We start from the raw sequence: 9,397 nt of genomic DNA, 5'->3' as shown, positions 1-9,397 counted from the left end.
AGCCCATTAAACTCAGCTGATCCTGCAAAGGTCTTTATTCAGAGACGGATTTAAGAGTCTCTGTGTGGTGTTATTAACACAGGGAGTGGGGGCAGGGGTTCGGGGGGAGGGGACACATGTATGCCTATGGCCGATTCATGCTGATGTATGGCAAAAACCATCACAATGTTGTAAAGTAATCATCATCCATCAAAATAGATTAAAAAAAAAAAACACAGGGAGTGAAAGGGCAAAATCGCAGCTGCTCGGATCTCACGGAGGCTGGGCTTTAATAAGATATCAAGACTTGCATTTACCATTTACAACAGGTAGACATTTCTCCTCCCTCGGAGAAGGATAGTCTCTGGGAAGGAGCTGCCTGAGAGACAGGCGGAGAGCTCCCTCCCCTCCCCTCTTATGTGGCCCCTTTGCAACCCCATGGACTATACAATCTCTGGAATTTTCCAGGCAAGAATACTGGAGTGGGTGGCCTTTCCCTTCTCCAGCAGATCTTCCCAACCCAGGAGTCGAACAGGGGACTCCTGCACTTCAGGCGGACTCTTTACCAACTGAGCTATCAGGGAAGCCCTATGTGGCCTCAGGGACCCCCGAAAAGGCTCCTTAGGCTCTCCTTCCATCAGAGTGGGAGGAGCCAGCCCAGGGCACCCCGAAGGCCCAGCTGTGCCCTCACTGCTGAGAAACAACAGGGCACAGACCCCGGGCGTGTCGGGGGTGTGGGCTGGGGCAGGGACTGTTCCTGGGCTTTGCTCACATGGGACCCTCTTCCTTTCAATTCCATCCAGACCTCCCCTTTTCTTACAGCTGGCTTCAAATACCACCCCCTCCAGGAAGTTCTCCCGCTGGCCATGCTTCCCCCCACAGCCAGTGGGACAGATAAGCTCTGTGCATCAAACTCCCAATAAATCTGAGATGCAGAGGCCGGAGCTGGGATGGGGGAGTCCTCCCAGGTGAGTCTCTGGTTTCACACCCCACCCTCCTCATGCTCCCCTGAAAGGTCCAGCCCACCACCACCGGGGCCCCTTCTGAGGCTGCACTACCGACAGTGACCAGCAGGGGCAGAGCATACCCGGAAACAGGACAGGATCTGCCCCAGGCCCCGGTCTCAGGGGAGCGGGCTCCCAGCCCCACCCTCTCTGATGACAGAGGAGGAGGCTGAGGCCGGGGTCAGTTTGGGGCTGCTGGGGCAGTTCTGTGCTCCCCGACTTTGCGGGGGCCCCAGTTCCCTCCCCAGCGGCACCACCTGATCCAAGGCTGGGGTCCAGTGTAGACCAGTCTCCTGAGGCTCTGCAGGCAGCTCCGAGCCCACCAGCCCGAGGCCTGGCGGGGGGGCTTTGTGAAGCCTCGGCTCACTCCAGGCTGAGAGGGGCCCAAAGTCCAGCCTCCAGGGAGGTGGGAGGCTCTCAGAGCGGGGTTTGAGAGCTCAGGGTTCAGAGCAGGGTCTCTCCCCCCTACACCTGAGGATCCTGGTCCCCCTCGGCCTGGCCCTCAGACCCCCACCCTAGAGAGCCCTCCACCGCAGATCCCAGCAGCTCCAGGTCCACGAAGGGGACAGCCCCCTGTGCCGTCCGGGTTGGGGAGGTGAGGAGCCTAGTTTCCTGGACCTGCCAAAGCCACTCCCCCAACACCCCAGCCCCCGTCAAGCCCCCCACCCCAAGGCTCCCTGTGGAGCAGCCTAGGACTCCCCCCACACACTCTGCTGCCGCCCCCAGGGCCGCCTTCCTCAGCCTCCAAGGACCCCAAACTCGTCCTAGTCACCTCCCAGGGCCAGCTTTTGACAAACCCCAGGCTTGGGGGCCCAGCCCCTCCACACCCACATCCACCGTTTGCTAGATGAGCTTGGGCATGGTGATGACTTTGTGAATACAAGAGGCACGATCCATGAGGGAAATAATCGGTAAGCTGGATTTCTCTCTGTGAGACACAAGGATGAGAGAATGAGAAGAGAAGCCAGACCAGGAGGAAAGATTTCAGGGACACATCTGACAAAGGACTGATATAAAAAAGTTTTTAAAAAAGAAAAGTCTCTTGAAACTCAACAATAAGGAAACAAACAATTCTATTAAAAAATGGGCCAAAGATCTTAACAGATACCTCACCGAAGAAGAGATCCAGATTGCAAATAAACACATGAAAAGATACTCCGCCTGGTCATATATCCAGAGAAAACCATAAATCAAAGTGATACGTGCACCCCACTGTTCACTGCAGCACTGTTTATCATAGCCGGACGTGGAAGCAGCCTGAATGTCCACCAGCAGATGAACAGGTAAAGAAGCTGGGGCATATATGTATATATATACAATGGAATACTACTCAGACATTAGAAATAATGAAATAACACCATTCGCAGCAACATTAATGGGCCTGGAAATTGTCATATTGAGTGAAATATGTCAGAGACAAATATCATATGATACTGTGGTATGTGGAATTTTAACTCTTTGCAACCCCGTGGAACAGCCCCCCAGACTCTGCTGTCCATGGAATTCTCCAGGCAAGAATGCTGGAGTGGATTGCCATTTCCTTCTCAAAACAAAAAAACAAAAAAACAGTACAAATGAACTTATTTACAAAACAGGAATAGGGACACAGATGGAGAAGACAAACTTACGGTTCAGTTCAGTTCAGTCGCTCAGTTGTGTCCGACTCTTTGTGACCCCATGAATCACAGCACACCAGGCCTCCCTGTCCATCACCAACTCCCGGAGTTCACCCAGACTTACGTCCATCGAGTCAGTGATGCCATCCAGCCATCTCATCCTCTGTCGTCCCCTTCTCCTCCTGCCCCCAATCCCTCCCAGCATCAGAGTCTTTTCCAATGAGTCAACTCTTTGCATGAGGTGGCCAAAGTACTGGACTTTCAGCTTTAGCATCATTCCTTCCAAAGAAATCCCAGGGCTGATCTCCTTCAGAATGGACTGGTTGGATCTCTTTGCAGTCCAAGGGACTCTCAAGAGTCTTCTCCAACACCACAGTTCAAAAGCATCAGGAGGGAAAGCAGAGAGCCGGGGAGGGATAAGCTGGGAGACTGGGATTGACATGCACACTTCCATATATGAAACAGGGAACTAATACAGATATGGTGCACAGCACAGGGCACTCTTCTCAGCCCTCTGTAATGGCCTATATGTAAAAAGAATTGAAAAAAAGAGTGGCTGTATGTGTGTGGGGGGCTTTCCTGATAGCTCAGCTGGTAAAGAACCTGCCTGCAATGCAGAAGACCCTGGTTCAATTCCTGGGTCAGGAAGATCCCCCAGACAAGGGCTAGGCTACTCCGCCTGAAATTTGGGAGACCTGGGTTTGATCCCTGGGTTGGGAAGATCCCCTGGACGAGGGCATGGCAACCCACTCCAGTATTCTTAACTGGAGAATCCCATGGACAGGGGCATCTGGCGGGCTACAGCCCATTGGGTTACAAAGAGTGGGACACGCCTAAGCATCGTAGCACAGCACAATACATATGCGTGTGTGTAACCGATGCGCCCTGCTGGACGGCAGAGACGGATGCGATGTTGTGAATCAGCTGTACTCTAAAAAATAAAAAAACACTAAGCACTTTCTAGAACAACAACAACATGCTCCGTGTCCTATGTCAGCAGGGAAATGCAAATTAAAGCAACAATAAGATGCCACTACACCCCTGTTGGGGAAGCACGGGTGGCTTAGTGGTAAAGAATCCGCCTACCAATGCAGGAACCACAGGAGACTTGGATTCGATCCCTGGGTTGGGAAGATCCCTTGGAGAAGGAGATGGCAACCCACTCCAGCATTCTTGTCTGGGAAATCCCATGGGCAGAGGAGCCTGACAGGCTACAGTCCATGGGGTTGCAAAGACCTGGACATGACTTAACAACTGAACAACAGCAACACCCCTATTGCAATGGACAAAATCTGGAATACAGACATCACAGACTCCAGGGAGGGTGTGGACCAACAGGAACTCTCACCACTGCTGGTGGGAATGCAAGGTGGTACAGCCACTTTGGAAGATGGTTTGGTGGTTTCTTGCAGAAGCTGACAAACTCATACCATGTGATCCAGCAGGTGTACTCCTTGGTATTTATCCAAAGGAATTGAAAACTTATGTCCCCGGAAAAACCAGCACACGGATGTTTATAAAAGCTTTATTCAAAACTGCCAACACTTGGAAGCAGCCAAGATGTCCTTCAGTAGGTGGATGGATTGTTAAATCGTGGTCCATCCAGACAATGGGATATTATTCAACATTAAGCTGCAGTACAAACAGACAAGGAGCATTGTTCAACACTGGAAAGAAATGAGCCATGAAGCTGTGAAGGAATCTTAAATGCATGTGACTAAGTGACACACACTTCTCTAAAAGGGTACACACAGTTTGATTCCATCGATATGACATTCTGGAAAAGGCAAAATCAGAGCAGTGGTAGAATGATTGGTGATTGCCACAGACTGGTGGGGGCAGGAGCTGGGAGGATGTTTAGGGCGCTGAGAATAGGCTGCATGATATTAGTGATGGATACACACCATACGTTTGTCCAAACACCAAGAGTGAGCCTGAAGGCAAGCTATGCACTCCGGATGATTATGACATGTTAATGTAGGCTTTTCAGTCATGACATATTTACCACCCTGAGTAAATACTGAGGACAGGGGATAGTAAGGACAGGGGGCTATATCATGTGCTGTAGAGTGTCTATGAGAAAGCTCTGCACCTTCCCCTTGATTTTGCTGTTTATCTAAAACTGCATAAAAAAGAACTCTTCAATTTTTAACAGTGTACAATTTGGTGGATTTTAATATCTTCACAAGGTTGTGTCATCATCAACACTCTCTCACTTCAGAAATCTTTCCTAATTACTGTGCTTAGTCACTCAGTCTTGTCTAACTCTCTGCGACCCTTTGGATGGTAGCCCCACCAGTTTCCTCCATCCATGGGATTTTTCAGGCAAGAATACTGGAGAGGGTTGCCATTTCCTTCTCCAGGGGATCTTCCTGATCCAGGGATCAAACCCCTGTCTCCTGCATTTCTTGCTTTGCAGGCGGGTTCTTTACCCGCTGAGCTGTCAGGGAGGCTGAGAAATGCAAGTCAAAACTACAATAAGATTTCAGCTCATACTGATCAGAATATAGACTGGCCTTCAGTGAGATCCTCCGCAGGCCTCTGGAGCTCTTCCTCCGCACAGCCTTCTCTGCTCCAGCACTTTGTCATCTCCCTCTAGTCGTCTCAGATCCCCCAGACCCTGGTTTGTGCTGTGCTCCGCCTTGATCGCCTCCCCAGGCTGTAGTGTTGGATCTCCCCTCTGACTCAGAGATTTTCCCTCCCAGGGATCGCAGCCTTGCATTGCCTGTGGGCCAACATCTAAAAACAGAGACTGTTTCACACATCTGACCGGTTTTCTATTCGTTCGCGGTGGGTGCGTAGGTCCACACCCTGTGATTCCCTGACGGCTGGGTGGACCTCAGCGCATTACCCTTCTGGCCTGGATTACAAGCAGCATCTTTCTGACTGATTTCTCTGCCTTTATGCCTTTATTCTCTGCCAGCGCCCTTCGCAAATTCTATCCTCAAGGCGGCAACTGGAGTGACCCTTTGAATCCAAAAGTCATTCTCTGACTTTGTAAAATCTCTCCGTAGGATCTCCGTTCCTCAGAGTAAATGATAAGGTCCGCGTGGTGGCCAGCACGCTGACGCCATCAGGCCAAGCCCGCCCCCGCTCCGACTCACACGTGGTCCAGGTGTCGTCCAGGGACCACCCGCACGTGGTCCAGGGCTCCAGCCCCCTGCCCTCCTGTGTGTCCCTGACACATGCCCAATCCTCTCCCACCTGAACACGGGCCCTGGGTGATCTTTCCACCTGGAAGCTTCTCCACCTGGTGATTTCATGGCTCACTTCCTCCAATATCTTTATTCAATGTCCAAAGGTCACTCTGCTGTCTCGGACCTGCCACTTAAGTATGAACTACCCCCTTGTCCCCACACGGCCAAGTCCACTTGTTTCACCTTGACTGTTCCGCTTAGCACTTATCACCTCTTAAAATAATATATAATTATACGAATCAGCCTTCGATCAGGACACAGAAGCCATACGATAGCCTGAGCAGAGATGGTCTGTAGAGTGAACAATTAACTATGAAGAACCATGAAGCGTGGCCCGGATGCGAGCAGAGTTGGGAGATTGGATGCGGGTCCGTGTGTGGCTGAGTCCCCCCCAGTGTTCACCAGAAGCTATCACAGCATTGTTAATCCGCTGTGCCCCGATACAAAATGCTTTTGGTGTTAAATAAAATAAATAAATACATAAGAACCATGAAGCATAGCCCAGGATTGAAGTAGAGTAGCTAAAGAAGTACCAAATCTGGGGGAGCCCCCTCCCCAGGGCTGGGATCCAACCTTGTGGGAGAAGGGAGCATGCAACCCAAAGGATGGAGAAGTTGCTGGGTTGCCCTGGACCAGAGCTGCTTCATGGTCTGGGTGGTGGCCAGCAGGCAGGGAAATGCAGGCTGAGACCAGCAAGCAGGAGGGCCTACAGGACTCACTGGGAGCCTACTGGTGGGGATGCCAGCATCCCCTGTATTCAGTGTGGTGAGTGGCTGTGGACATCCCTTCCTGGTGCCACTGTTAGCCATACAGTAGGAGAAAGAAGAAGGATCAAATGGAAGCACCCTGGAACCAGCAAGGAAGCCCCTTCATCCTCAGCCTCCTACCAACAGAGCTTAACTCAGGGCAGGAGCAAAGGAGGAACGCTCACTGGCCCAGCTCCGTCACTGCAGAGCTGGCAACGGGGGACAGGTGCTGGTTACAGAGGCAGTCCACTCACAGCTGGTACTGAAATCAGTTAGCTATCTTAATTATGTTACTTTTTTCTGCATTTTAACTTCCAACTACTTTACATTTGAAGTAGGTTTTAGAAAAACAGCATGTAGCTGTATCGTGACTTTTAATCCACCCTGGCCATCTTTGTCTTGTACTTTGCATATTTAGTCCACTTATATTTTGACAGAATATTTAATGGTAGAGCTTGAGTTTCCTAGAGTTTCTGTAACAAACTGCCACAAACTCTGCAGCATAAACGGAGAAATTTCATTCTCTCCCAGTTCTAGAAGCCAGAAATCTGAGGTCAGGTGAGACCGGGAGGTGAAAGTGAAAGTTTGCTCAGTCGTGTCCGACTCTCTGCAACCCCACAGACTACACAGTCCATGGAATTCTCCAGGCCAGAATACTGGAATGGATAGCCTTTCCCTTCTCCAGGGGATCTTCCCAACCCAGGGCTCGAACCCAGGTCTACCCGCATCGCAGGCAAATTCTTTACCCGCTGAGCCACCAGGGAAGCCCAAGAGTACTGGAGTGGGTAGCCTATCCCTTCTCCAGTGGATCTTCCTGACCCAGAAATTGAACCGGGGTCTCCTGCATTGCAGGCGGATTCCTTGCCCACTGAGCTATCAGGGAAGCCCAGATGGGGAGATAGAAAACGCAATAAAGGGAGTTTTAATGAGAAGGTCCTCGCTGTGGGCAACTGGGACTCAGTCTTCCTGAGGACCTCTGAGAAATGGGTGCGATCACATCAGATTGTCCCACTGCGGAGTGAGGAGCCCAAGGTATGCAGCCCCTGAGCTCCGCTCCACGCGGACTGGTCGTGTTCATTCACTGCTCATTGGCTATGACCCATGGGTATCGGGGAGGCCCAGAAGAAGTGGTGCGGGCGTGGAGGCGGGAAGCTGGGGTCCGGTCTGCGTGCCAGAGCCACTCACTCCAGCTGCAGGGTGGCCGTCAGCTCAGTCCCACGGTCACCGCTCGTCCTGCTCCAGTGTGCTCAGACTTCACAGTAAATCCACTCTGGTCAGTTCTGGAAGTGAAGCTTTGGGGTGGCGCTGACCACAGCCCCTGAGACGCTGGCAAGGGGTAGTGCCCATGGCCAGCCTCCTCTCCCACCCCCGCGCACGCCCCTCCAGGATCCAGGAAGAACACAGCTGGACACCTGGGCAGGGTTCCGCCCGCCAGGGCACAGGGCCGTGGTGGAGGACCAGAAGGCCTGAGGGCTTGGGTTGCACCCTGCAGAGGGCAGGGCGGGCACCCCACTCTCCCTGGGAAACCTGCCTGTGTCCAGGGTTTCCTCAAGGCCTGAATGAAGTCTGTCACTGTCGTAAATGCTTAGATCAGGGGCTCTCAGGATCCGGGATCTCTGGGGAACGTGAGAACAGGGAGCAGGAAAAGCTCTCTCAAGATCCAGAGACACCAGCCTGCTTACTAAGGTCAGGCCCTTAGTAAGGACCCCGCCCTTTCCCGCTCGCTGGGAGGGTGGACTTTGTGCTTAGCAGTTCTTTCCCAGATGCAGTAATTACTGGGTCCCGCCAGCACCTTCCGTGCGGCCCCTGGGGGTTATGGAGAGGCTGATTATTATTATTGAGCCAGTACTTGGGGCGGACCATCTTCAGCCGTGTCCAACCTTGGGCCAACAAGGCACAAAGCCCCATTGTGTGTCCCCAGCACCTGCCTGTGGGGCCTGGGTCAGCGTGGGTCTCAGAGTGGGTGACTCAGACCCAGGACCCACACGGTCAGGGAGGAGGGATCTTGTTAGGGGGCAGCCGGCGCTGAGGCTAACGGAACCAGGAGCAGGGAGGCTCAGCCTGGACCCCTGAGCACCAGCCCGCATGTGGCTGGTTTGCGCCTCACTCAGCCCGTTTATCCAAATGGAATAGGCTGCGAGGCCTGTCCTGGGGGGACACGGGGATCAAAGCTGACGGGAGAGGGGAAGTTCCGGGGTGGTCGGGGTTCTGGAAGGATGAAAGAAGTCAGGGAGCGGCATGAGTGTGGGTCCCACTCCAGACAGGAGGACGCAAGGCAGAGCCCAGGTTCCCTGAGCCTCCTACGTGCCCAGGGGCCAGCACTCACGGGTCCTCCCACGGCTCACGGGACCCAGAGCCACAGAAGTGTGGGTTCCCCTCGGAGGGGGAGCCTCTGAGGCCCCAGAGACACAGTCACTAGTTATTCTTTTAGCCACAAACATCCAGTGACCGCCCACCACGTGGCGGGAGCCCCCACTTTGGGGAACCGCAGGTGCAGCAGGGCAGACGGGTGGTGAACCCATGTGTGCAGGAACGAGTGGCCCCACTGGGAGGAGAGCATGCGTTCACCTGGAAACCCAGCCCCGCCTCGGGGTCCGGAGTGAGGGGCTGGGAGGCCGGGTTCCTCCTCTGGGGCCCCGGGGTGGGACACTCTCTGAGGAGGAGATATCCAGACTGACCCCAGGTCATAAACCAGCGCCCCCAGTCCCACCAGGATCCGGGGTTTGCTTCCCAGGCCTGGGACCAGCCCAGGCAGGGGTGCCAGGTGGGTGAGAAGTCGGCTCTGGGGACCCTGGGACTCCACCAATCACACCCCGTGCGTCCCTTCTGAAGCTCAGTCCCTTCGGCGGGCTCCC

The 9,397-nt window shown here is 53.3% G+C and overlaps 1 protein-coding gene across 1 annotated transcript in view; it reads left to right on the top strand.

The window, feature by feature from the left end:
* Window positions 1-9,397, top strand: part of OBP2B (odorant binding protein 2B) — a 19,922-nt gene that overhangs the window by 2,304 nt on the left and 8,221 nt on the right. The gene's annotated exons all lie outside the window — the stretch shown is intronic.

This window comes from Bison bison, unplaced genomic scaffold, assembly GCF_000754665.1.
Source record: "Bison bison bison isolate TAMUID 2011002044 unplaced genomic scaffold, Bison_UMD1.0 scf7180017864375, whole genome shotgun sequence".
NCBI lineage: Eukaryota > Metazoa > Chordata > Mammalia > Artiodactyla > Bovidae > Bison > Bison bison.
The sequence above is the reverse complement of the archived record's forward strand: the minus strand, read 5'-3'. Positions and strand labels throughout refer to the sequence as shown.